The sequence below is a fragment of the Leptidea sinapis genome, chromosome 32, assembly GCF_905404315.1.
Source record: "Leptidea sinapis chromosome 32, ilLepSina1.1, whole genome shotgun sequence".
Classification (NCBI taxonomy): Eukaryota; Metazoa; Arthropoda; class Insecta; order Lepidoptera; family Pieridae; genus Leptidea; species Leptidea sinapis.
The window spans coordinates 5,393,830-5,407,160 of record NC_066296.1 but is presented as its reverse complement, the minus strand read 5'-3'; positions in this window follow the sequence as shown (position 1 = coordinate 5,407,160).

The following is a 13,331-nucleotide window of genomic DNA, read 5'->3' as shown; positions in this document are numbered from 1 at the left end:
TATGCGCATATTTTTTTTATGAAAATAAGGTACGAGACGAGTAGGACGTTCAGCTGATGGTAATTGATACGCCCTGCCAATTACAATGTAGTGCCGCTCAGGATTCTTGAAAAAAACAAAAACTCTGAGCGGCAATACAATTGCGCTCGTCACCCTCAGACATAAGATGTTAAGTCTCATTTGCCCAGTAATTTCAATAGCAACAGCGCCTTTTAGACCGAAACAGAAATGTTACCACATTACTGTCTCACGACAGAAATAGGCGCCGTTGTGGTACCCATAATCTTGCCGGCGTCCTGTGAAACAGAAATAACCTAGCACAATGTATCTATGTATGTATGGCTGTACCGATCTTGATGATTTTTTTAGTGTTCCAGTGAATTTGAGATTGGTTTAGATTCTCAATATAATTCTCCTACTTATGTTAGTGATCTCCTCCTAACGCCTGGACCGATTTTTCAAATTTAACACGTGTGTACAGGACAACGTCTTTTGGGTCCGCTAGTATTATCTAATATTCAAATCGGTTCAGTATTTTTCGCAGTATAACTGAAGAAAGAATACGGTTCTGTATTTATTAGTAGAATAAATTATCTACCTACTTGATAATACTATTGACATTTTTTAAAAAAGTGAATGAAAGTAAAGCCCTCGTTACAAAATTGCTTTAAGGCGCTATAGTCCTCAAAAATAACATTTTTGAAAATCTACTTAAAATACTTCTACAAATATTACGGTTCCATTTTTTTGACATGTTTATCCTCATTTCTTTATCTAAATTATCTCGATAGATTTTTTTTTGAAAAATAGTCTTTTTTATATTAATTGTATTATATTATCATAAAACTATGATAGCGGTACACACAAAACTTATTTTATTCGATAGTTTATTAGTAAGTATAAATTGTCCTCGTGGGTTTTATCAATACGCTTTGTGAATTATTTTATATAAATTTTATTTGTAATAAACCTAACGCGACGCCTTGGTTGCATGCGCGCTCATGCCAGTAGTACGCCCGTGACAACTGCCAAGGACGGTACTGCGTTCGTGTCTCTCGGGCTCACATTACGTAAGATTTTAGCAAACAAGTACAAATCGGGAATCATAGTAAAAAAATTATGATGATGCGACAGCGTATTTGTTTTTAAAATGTACGTAATATTATTTTGAATATTATGCCACGCGAGATTTTTGTATTTTTTGAGGATTTTGTATGTACTTTAGGGAAGCTAGAAATCCAAGATGGCCGCCGCACAAAATTATGATTTCAACAATATGCATATCGTATCCAAGGTTTTCGAGGGTGTCGGGAACGAATTTGGGATCATCTTTGAAATCCAAGATGGCCGCCGCGCAAAATTATGATTTCTGTACGTTACTCGTACACTGGAGTACTTATTTAAAATGATAATACCGAATAAATTGTAGAAACGGTTTAATGTAAGTACTCGTTAATAACAATCGAAGCTTGATATAAAGAATGATGCGAGCAACCACCATTACGTGTCTATAAAATCAATGTGACAGATCCAACTACAACATTGTGGGTAATGTTAGAAAAATATTGACGCGTTGTGAAGTACCGCCGTGCATGTTTTAGACGCCTAAACATCCTCCGGCCGTTAAAAGTCTCCGAATTTTAACTCTCGACGAGTTCCTCCGCGGCTAGTAAGGGGCAGAGTCGTGTGAAGGGCCTCCGGTAACATCCATGGGTAGTTTGAACGTCAGCTACACGGCTTACACCACCAGGGCCAGGAAAGAGTTTGATGATGCGGCCCATACGCCAGCATAGTGGTGGCAGGTTGTCATCCTTTAGCAGTACTAGATTACCAACGTTCAGGGAAGAGTCATTAGTCCTCCATTTTGATCTTTGTTGGAGTTCGGACAAATACTCCTTCTGCCAACTACGCCAAAAATGCTGCTGGATTTGTTCTATCCGCTGGTATCGCTTCAATTGAGAGGCCTTGCAATCTTCTAAGCTCGGTGAAGGTAAAGCAGTCAGCGGCCGTCCAAGCAGGAAGTGCCCTGGGGTAAGGAAAAGAAGGTCATTTGGGTCGGTGGACATAGGATAAAGTGGGCGACTATTTAAAACGGCCTCCACTTGTGCAAACAATGTGGATAATTCCTCGAAAGTTAAATGTGTGTTGCCCATCACACGTCTTATGTGAAATTTTGCCGACTTGACCCCGGCCTCTCAAATGCCACCAAAGTGGGGAGCGTACGAAGGAGTGAAGACAAACTTAATTTCTTCTTCATTGGAAAAATCTGGAATTGACTTGCGATTAAGTTTTAAGAAGTTACTTATTTCCTTAGCTGCTCCTACGAAGTTGCGACCATTATCGCTAAATATTTCTGCAGGTCTACCCCGGCGAGATATGAATCTACGTAAAGTAAGGATGAAGGAGTCCTTCGAGAGATCACTGACAGCCTCCAAATGGACACATTTGTATCTTAAGCAAATAAAATTACACAAATAGCATTTAGTAGTCTTACCTACGCGCCCTTTCTTATTTAAGACAAGCAAAGGTCCAGCAAAATCTATTCCTACATTACGAAATGGAAAATCCACCGTAACGCGCTGTGATGGTAAATTCCCCATTAAGGGTGATAAGGTCTTACCCTGTGTCTTTTTACACAAAATGCAGTTTTCCTGGCGAGGTGCCGACCATTAATAGGCCAAACATACTGTCTAACGCAAGCAAGAAGGAGCTGTGGTCCAGCATGTAATTGGTGAATGTGTTCCCTTTCAAATATTAATTTAGTGAGATGATGAGAGGATTGTAGCAAAATAGGATGTTTACTTTGATAAGGTACATCTGAAGCGTTCAGACGACCCCCCCACGCGAATTAAATTATCTGCATCCATGAAAGGTGTGAGTAAAATAATGTTAGACCTTGTACTAATGGACTTCCCTTTAGAAAGTAGGACATATTCAAGCGGAAAATATTGCTGTTGTGCCTTACGGCATAAAAGATGAAATGAAGATTGCAGTTCCTGGAGGCTAAGAGCTCCAGAACGTCTAAGTGATTTAGGGTTCTGTAAATTATAAAAATATCTTAATATATATGCGTAATCACGTTTAATTTTATATAAACTACTATATTTATAAAATGGAATTATATTGTCAGATGAATTGTTTTCGATTTTAGCTATATTTAATTTTATTTCAGGAATTTCACAATCATCAATTTCAGAATGAGGTAATGTGGGCCAATAGATTTCTTCCTTATATAAAAAATCAGGCCCTGACCACCATATTTTATGGTTCTTTAACTCTTCTGGGTAGACACCGCGTGAAACCAGATCAGCTGGGTTGTCATAGGTAGGTACATAGCGCCAACTAGAAAGATTTGTATGTTCTAGTATTTCTGCTACTCTATTAGCTACGAAAGTTTTTAATTTTCTAAAGGTTGTACGTAACCAAGTAAGGACGACGCTGGAATCACACCAAAACAACTGACGGGTAATCGGGAACCGAAGAGGGTCGACGACTGCCTTGTAGAGACGAGCGGCCAGCAATGCCGCACATAGTTCTAGGCGGGGTATGGTGCAAGCTTTGATAGGGGCCACCTTTGATTTTGAACATAAAAGTGTTACAAGTTTTCTACCTGCGCCATCAATGGACCTAACATAGACACAGGCACCATATGCCTTTTGAGAGGCATCGCAGAAAGTATGCAACTCCGTCACAACAGGTGAGTGGCAAAGAACCAGTCTTGGTATCTTAATAAGAGATAGATTAAATAAGTCACTAGAAAATTTACGCCAAGACTTTTCTATTCCTTTAGAAACATATTCATCCCATCCGACCTTATCAAGCCTAAGTTGCTGCATTATTAATTTAGGTATTATAATACAGGGGCTCACCAAACCAAGCGGGTCGAAGTCTTTAAATGATGACGATAAAATATAGCGTTAAGTAATTTTGCCATTGGCTGGAGGAACTTCAAACGAATAATGTAAACAATCAAGAGCATTTGAAGATTCACTAATGATCAGATCAGAATCTGTAGAGTTTTCACAGCAAGCTTTAAGAACAGAAAGTGAATTTGATTTGTATTTTCGCAAATTAAAGCAGCCTGTTTTTAATGCATCTGACACAGCTCGTTGTATATATTTGAGTTCATTTTTGGAATTGCTGCCTGTAATTAAGTAGTCTACATAAAAATCGCGCTGTATTATTGTTTTAATAAGCGGATCCTCGCAGTCCTCTCCAAGCTGCCAGAGGCATCTCGTGCTCAAAAAGCTGGCACTTGCGAAACCGTAAGTAACAGTATTTAAGCGTAGAATTCTAAGGGGTTGATGCTCTTCTTCTCTAGAATTCTAAGGGGTTGATGCTCTTCTTCTCTCCATACTATTTGGTGAAGATTTTGATCGGAATTTTCCAATTCCACTTGACGGAATAACTTCTCAACGTCGCCCGCCAGGATATTCTTGTAAAACCGAGCTCGAATTAATATGGAGAAAAGTGAGTCCTGAATTTGAGGCCCCGTCATTTGTATGTCGTTGACAATGAGACCAGAGGTAGTGCGAGCCGATGCATCAAAAACCACTCAAATTTTTGTGGTCTCGCTGTCTTCCTTCAAAACTGGATGATGAGGTAAGAAGTAGCATAAGCTTAGTTTTAAATTATTAAATGAAATTTCTGAGAGATGACCTAACTCCTCATATTGTCTAATGAACTGCACATATTGCGATTTAATATCGGGCTGCCTTCTGAACCTGCGTTCTAAATTATAAAACCTTTTTTTAGCTTGATTGAAGGAGTCGCCCAGACAATCAGGTGAGTCAATAAGAGGTAATTTAACTGAAAATCTGCCATTCTCTAGGCGGCAAGTGTGCTTCAAAGAATGATCTTCACATGCTTGCTCGCCTTCGCTTAAGTGTGATTTTGATGGGATTTCTTCCAATTCCCAGAATCTACTTATGTGTTCCATGTTGTCAATGTGACAAGCATTTGCAAGTAGATTTAATATTACCTATGTCTTGTTTATGCCGCAGGGGACCCCCAATCAACAATCCCAACTTTGAATTATGTAATTTAGGAAGGTTGGGTCCTAATGACCGCTGCTCACAACCTATTAAATCCCAAAACAAATCTGAGCCTATGAGTACATCTATAGAAGAAGGCCGATAGAAACTGGGATCAGCTAAGGTAATATTATCAGGAAAATTAAATAACTTAATATTTATGAACATTTGTGGTACTGCACTCGTTAGTTCATTCATTATTAAAAAGTTTGAAGTGATGAAACTAAATGATGAAATTTTCGATTTTAATTGGGCAATTCAATATTCAGATACTGTGCCTGAGTCATTGTTGCCAAAACCGATTATTTTTGTAGCGTTAATAGGATTAGGCTTTAAAGACAACCTTTGTTTCAGGTTCAAGCTTATAAAAGAAGATTGGCTCTCACTGTCAAGTAGAGCCCGAACTGTTTCAGATTGATTAGTGTTAGGATTTACAACTTTGATCAAGGCGGTAGATAAAAGAGCTTGGTTAGTACCTTGATTGCTACAATTTGCTAGCGTCTCAGTGGAACTATTGGGGTTTGTTAAAGGAACGGCTTCGTTAGTAGGAAGATGCAATATCGTATTGTGTCTCTTGTTACATTCACGACAACGTCCTAAGCGACATTTGAACGCAGTGTGACCAGACCTTAAGCAATTAAGACACAATTTTAATTTAGTTGCTTCAGTAATACGCTCGTTTATGCTCTTTGCCTTAAAAGAAGGGCAGTCGTATATCCTATGGTTTGCAGAATTACAACACGGGCAGAGATATGATAAGGACGCTGGAGGTTGTGTATGATTGTTGCTGTTACTAATGTACGCGTATGATTTAGAAAGGTTATGTTTCTGTTTGTTAGAAGTAATCTCCTGACGCTGCTTAATATGAGTATGCTTGGAGGTGTCTTCTGTCTTATTACGATTTAAAGACTCTAGTACAGAAGCGCGATCATTTAAAAATTTAAAGAAGTCCTTTAGACTAGGTGTGTCAGTAGTCAACGCGTTACGATGTTCTTCCCATTTCCCAAAAGTATTATTATCCAATTTGGAAGCTACTAAATGGATTATTATTACGTCCCAGTGTTCTGTAGTTTGTCCTAAGTTGGAAAGAGCACGCAGATTTTTTGTTATATGGTCGACCAGGAAGCGTAGTGATTTCTCAGACTCCTTGGGTATAGAATTAATATTATACAGTGCACTTAAATGGTGACTAATCAATAACCGTTTATTGTCGTAACGCTCAAGTAACAGGTTCCAAGCTTCCTTGTAATTATCAGAAGATACCTCTAGGTTTGATACAATTCGAGCTGCTTCACCATCTAAATACGAAAGTAAGTAGTGGAATTTATTTATTGAACTAATTCTATTATTCTCATGAATTAATGATCTAAATGTATCGCGAAATTCCATCCAGCAAAAGTATGATCCGTTGAACTTAGCTACTTGTATTAAAGGTAGCTTGAAACCCATCTCGTTGTGATCAAAAGCGCACTGACTTGCATTTTGACAACTACTTGAATCCTGAATTCCCTCATCCCGACTATGCAACTGTAATAATTCCTGGGCTGTTACAATATTGCTAATAAATTCTCCTTCAATGTTCTCACGCTCTTCAAGTTCGTTCTCTAACTGACCAGAATTAAAAATTTCTATTTGACTTTGAAGGTCGTCAAATTTCGTAGATAAAGTTTCGAATTTGCTTAGTTTAAGCGTAAGTTCTGCTCTTTGTGCAGCAGTGAATATTTCCAACGTAGATAATCTTTCTAAATAATTCTTAAATTTAGTAACTTGACCCTTAACTGAACTACGTCTAACATTGAATTCGGTCAAGGTCTCATTTCCTAAACCCATTTTAATAGTACTTAAATTAGATTTTGGACGTCACGTAATAGAAACAAAATGTTGTTTGTATAAATCTCCACGAACAAGAAATTAAGTTATGTTTTAAATTCAAAATTATTAAATTACAAAATAAACCAAACAAAAGTTACGCTCACTCCCCTCGTTAGTGGTATTTGCTGCAGAGGAGACCGAAGCTGTTGGCTGCGATGCACCTGCCACCTGCTACCACCTCACTCCACGATGTCGAGGTAGTACCGGAAAGCTAGCGACGCACGGGCAAGCCTGGAATGTTCGGCGAGATAATCACTAAACGGAATCAACGAATAAGGATACGGCAGTCTTACTTTAATAATACACTTAGCGAAGGAGATATTTTATTATAACTAATATATTTATTTAATTAACTACCTACGCAACATGAAGTTTATTGAACGAAAATTAGTTCAAGATTCAATTAAACTGCGCGAATTCGTAAATTATTGTAATTTACTATTGGGAGCTTTAAAAATCTAGACGTACTCGGCAGTTGTTATTCTTTAGCGAGTTCACAACGAATATTAGACACATAATAGGGGAAGATAACATAGTTGCTGACACGTTGTCGAGAGTTGAAACAATATCATGTTCGACTAACTTACAATACGTGGAAATCGCTAGAGCGCAAGCCACGGATGTCGAGTTAGCAAATTTTTAGAGCTACTAGGTTACTGATAACTAAAAAAGTATTTTGGCCGGGGATGAACAAAGATATTGGTAAATGGGTTAAAACGTGTATTAATTGTCAAAAAAGTAAAATTAATCGTCATACGGTATCCCAATTTAGTACTTTTGAAGAAAGTGATAGGTTTTCACATTTGCACGTGGACTTAATAGGACCATTGCCCGTCACGGAACAAGGCTATAGTCATTGCGTCACCATGATAGATCGTCGCACGCGTTGGCCCGAGATATGCGCGATAGCGGATATGACGGCGGAGATAGTTGCTAAAGCTATTTATGAGGTTTGGATATGTCGTTTCGGTTCACCTACCAAGATCACTACTGATCAAGGTAGACAGTTTGAAAGCGAATTGTTTAAGGATCTCATGATATTGTTGCGAACTTACATAAGTTGCGAACTACCCCATAATCATCCCCAATGCAATGCGAAAATTGAAAGATTTCATAGGTATAAAAATGATTTAAGTTTTCTTTAGTGTTAATTCCGCCAATATTTGTTTTTAAAAAAAAAACAATTCGACACGTGTTTCGCCTCTACACGAGGCATCCTCAGGAGATTTGATAGGACTTTAAAGAGTGCATTAGTAGCTAAATTAAAGAATAATAGTTCATGGTTTACGGAGATACATACTGTCATGTTAGGTTTAAGAGCTTCCTGTCAACCCGAAAATGATGGTATGAGTGCAGCTGAATTTACGTTAGGTCATTGCTGACGTTTACCAGGAGAATTTTGTAATGACGACAAGTTAACTAAAATAGACGATTCACAATCGTATATAATTAGACTAAGAGATATGTTAAGTAATTTTAGACCTAAGAGTAGAAATATAAATCAGAAAAACATATTCGTGCACAAAGATTTAAGTACTTGTACTCATGTATTTATGAGAATTGATGCGGTTAGAAAACCGCTAACTCCTCCGGCTAAGCAACAATGTTTCGATAGATAGATTGAAACCTGCATATGTTTTAGATGACTCATTAAATTCTTCAATAGCAAATACTTGTAACAGTGCAGAACAAAGTAATTCATGCACAGATAAATATGTAACAAGAAGTGGCCGAATTATAAAAAACCCAGTACGATTTCAAGATATTTAGATGTATAAGCTAGAATTAAGTATGTCATATTGAGAGCAGAATGTACAATAATCATTAGTGTAATAAATGTGTGTCAAACTTAGCTTAAAAATTACTCTGTCGCTCCCTGTATTGGGGATAAGCAAGTTTAGTACATAGTTTTTAACTCATTTTGATTTGCAAATTTAAAGTAGCTGCACAATGGGCAAAACGTACTCTGTTGAAAAGAAAGAAGAAGAAGTTATTATAGCGCAAAATGGAGCTAATAATGCATCCAATAGTCACACGGAATATAAGTTGGAAGTAATGACCATCATGGTCACAGTGTTAACTGTAATTTTTGTTATAGTTGGTATATTCATGGTGTATCAGTTTTGCTTGAAGAAGTGCAGATATGTTATGCGTAAGGAGCTAAGCGCGACACAGAGTAGTGCAGTGTTAAGTGCAGTGGCGCAACAGGCCGCGCGGAATGAGTACAGTGCATAGTATAAGTAATTAGTTAGTAAGGAAAATGTAACTTAGACTTAAGATTTTTTTTAGAAAAACTTCCTTTTAAGAAGGGGGTGTATGTAGTGAATATGTAGCGTGTATGATGTATCGATGACGTAATCAACATACTTACTTGTAACATCGTGGGTTAGGTAGCACGTAGGTGCTCTAACCAGTCTGTTGCATACTGTGTACCGTGTAGGGTGTTTGTGGTAAATAAATAACCTGTTCTCGATTGGCATCACACTTTTACTTGCATTCCTAAATAGCCTTCTGATCTCTAAAGAACAATAGTGATAGTGCAGATAAAGAGAGGACTCAAGCTCAAGCAGAAGGCTTTGTTACGCATCTTGCACTCTTTGTTTACTTGTTTGGCACGAAGGGGATTGCCTTGAGCTGCTTTTATATTGGAATAACAGGCAGAGCACCGCTTCTGAACTAGTTTTTCGTCATTCCTATGGATTTCTGTTAGTTGGTGAGTTGTGATGAACGTATTTCCTTGCGTTGGAGGCCTTGGCCGGTGCTTTTTGGCCGCTGCTTCTCCGAGCCTAGACCGAATAATTATTTCTTGAACTTGCAGTTCAGTCATTTTTTTTCCTGTAAATTCGTTGTATATGACACGCGTGTTTACTATGGCGGCTTGAAAAATGAGATCATATGCGATTTTCTTATACCAAGTTAGGCTTTTTCTAAGAGGGGAATAATAGGAACCAAGCTGATCTGAAACGTCAATTCCTTTTTAGCGGTATTGTAATCAACCGTCATTCTAGGCTTCAATGTATCATCTCTTCTCCAGTTATATTTAGCTACCATTTCATCGTCATCACACGTAGAAATCATGAGAACGTCTCTTGTCGTGCCATTTGAGGACTGTAACATAGTTATGTAACTGCCTAGCTATAACTCCACCCCTTCTGAGTTTTTTCTGCAAAACTTGTTGTGGCAAACCTTTTTTGTTTTTATGGAGTGTGCCACACAAATCAGTGTTACGGTCTTTTAGGTATTTCGCTAACCCGAGGCTTGTATAGTAATTATCAGCCACTGTTAAAATAATACACCTTTTTAGTATAACAATATCTATATTAATTTGGAAATACAGATCTTTTTTTTATTTTAATTAACCAAGGAAGCCATTCTTATCGATAATAATAATACGTCGACTACTGTACATTACGTATATACATATGTCAAGATAAATGATAGTGACAATGACGCATAAAGCCACAGAATAATAACAACATATAAAATGCATTTCTAACAGCCACAATAAGTCTTCCTTCATTTAGAAGCGGTAGACATAGCTTTATAACAACTGTACCTGGTTTGACAAGGCCCTCAAAGGCCGTTGTTGATCCAGCGTATACGATGTAGGACCAAACGTAGCTGTTCACGGAGCACATTTTGTATATTTTCATCCCGTATTTGCTAGCTTTAGGGGGGTTATAAGTTTTTATACGCAATGATCCTTGATGATTTATTTGAGTTTCATCGACGACGAGGGTATCACCTGGGACATATAATGCACAAAATTGATCAATAAGATCACATGATTACGAAATACGGGGCTGTATTTTGTACAAAACATTGTCATTATCGGGCTGGGGGTTCTCAAAATGCCAACATCGTAAGATGTTTGAAAATCTGTTAAAGGACATGGATATTTCATGAAACAATTGATTATAGTAAAGAGGATCCATTTTCCAATAATGCTCGATTGAAGGCTTTTTGTCAATACCCATCAGTAGAATAACCGCAAACATTTTTTTAGTTCTACATTATTGACGTCATTCCAGCGCTTCATCCTACGTCTCGTTGTCTGTCCGTCCTTCAACAATTGAGCATAGTCATTTGTTTTGTTTACCATAAGTTCGATAACCTACGTCACCGGAAACAAAAATTTAAATATTATTGACTGAATATCCTGCACGCCCAAATTACCTATAAATGTTCCAATGGGAAGAATATTCTCCGAGCATTGTCGTTCCTCATGCCCATCTTCCTCTATTGGTTCTGACAAATTTTCTGCTAATAACCCTTCCAAATTTTCCTCTAATCCTCTCACGTTTTCTTCGACCGGTATTCTCAAACTTACCGCCGAAGGTTCTCGAAAAGACTGCATTCTATTGTTGATCGAATTTATATCTTCTGATTGGTTTCCCGAAGTATCCGAATCGTCAGCATCAGTTCGATTTGGTAAGTATTCTTCTCCACTACCACTACTAAAATGTTGTCCATTATCACTACTATCTTCCAACATTCTTCTAACTTCGTCTATTTGAATCATAATATGTGATCATATCATATTTGATTTGATTCAAAAAGCGTCGTATATTAGTAATCGTAGATCCTTTGCCGTACGTGCATGAATCACATGTGATCATTTTGTTTTATTTATTTTTTAACAAAAATCTTAGAAAAGTGTTTTATACAACTTTTGTTTTGACACAAAAGAGAATATTGAAATGAATAAGTGAGCGTAGAACCTTTCAATGACACCTTTGTATGGGGACAGGGAACATGATAGAGTATTTCAACATGCTCATGTGCCTTGGGCGTCGTAACGATTGTTACTACGCCGCTTGCAGCAAATGCGAAGAACGTTTTTTTAATGACAATAAGGGAAGAGACGAGCAAATCTTGACAGACTTGTCCTATGGTGTGAAGCTAATCGTATGCTGCTTAATCCGGGTAAATGCAGTTTTATAAAATTCAATAGAAAAAAATGTCCAATAATGAGTTCATACAAAATCTTGGGAAATAGATTGAAGGAAACAGATTCCATTCGGGACCTAGGCGTAATATTTGATAAATAAAAACAAACTCGATTACTTTAGGATGAAACCACTGACAGTTCGTAGATCTCTTCAAGATATGAAACTTCTCTATAAAGTTTTCAATGGAAAAATAGATGACAATGAACTGTGGAGTAGATTCAATATAATCGTACCTTGGAGACCTCCTCGCAACCCATGTCCTTTCTTTAAAACTAATAATGCTCGAACGAATCTTGGACAGGACGCTCAATGCAGTGCCACTCGGGATTCTTGAAAAACCCCACAATTCTGAAGGGTAACTGCGCTCGTTACCTTGACACATAAGATGTTAAGTCTCATTTGCCCTGTAATTTCACTAGCTACGGCGCCCTTCAGACCGAAACACAGTAATGCTTATACATTACTGCTTTACGGCAGAAATAGGCGCCGTTGTGGTACCCATAATCTAGCCGGCATCCTGTGCAAAGGAGCCTCCCACTGGTGTTACGTGTTGCATTTCTGCTCGGTCTTAAGTTGCCGTCGCGTACTGCTCTCCCGCGCAAACCAGCCGCGGTTGCCTGACAGCTTGGAGAAGGAAGGAAGGCAGAATAATTTACGATTTCTGAGCAAGCAATTGGACGAGCTTAGTCTCGTTTTTGTGTAATGTGCCGCCCGTGCGCATTTCGCATGACTGAAGGTGTGGGTTGAGAAAAATCAAAATGCCGCAGGCAGGGCAATCATGTTTGGTTATGCTATTGTTTATTTTTAACGTACTTTATTCCTAAAGGAAAGGACGCCTGAAGATAATATAGTTCGAGATTATTTTAACAGTCTGTATATAAATATAACGTTTTAATTTGGAAATACTCGAGTTGGCGTGGTGCTGGAGAGGCTATACTGGTTCCCAACTAACGCAATTTAAGGGCACTTCCATTTTTTTCAATGAAAATAAGGGACGAGACGAGCAGGACGTTCAGCTGATGGTATTTGATACGACCTGCCCATTGCAATGCAGAGCCGCTCATGATTACAGAAAAACCCAAAAATTCTGAGCGGCACTACAATTGCGCTCGTCACCTTGAGACATATGATGGTCTCATTTACCCATTAATTTCACTAGCTACGGCACTTTTCAGATCGAAAAACAATAATGCTTACACATTACTGCTTCACGGCAGAAATAGGCGACGTTGTGGTACCCAAAATCTAGCCGGCATCCTGTGCAAAGGAGCCTCCCACTGGAAATTGAAAATTCCACTTGTTTTAACTATCTCATTTTCAAGTCGACCTCTTCAGGTAGCGCAGGTGTGTTGTAATGCATCGGTTATACTCATAGATGTATTATACTATCCCAATGGTCATACTATTCTCTGGCCATTAGTTATTTTTTTTAACAGTTCCGGAAAGGTAGTTTGCGAGACCTAGATTACTTTGA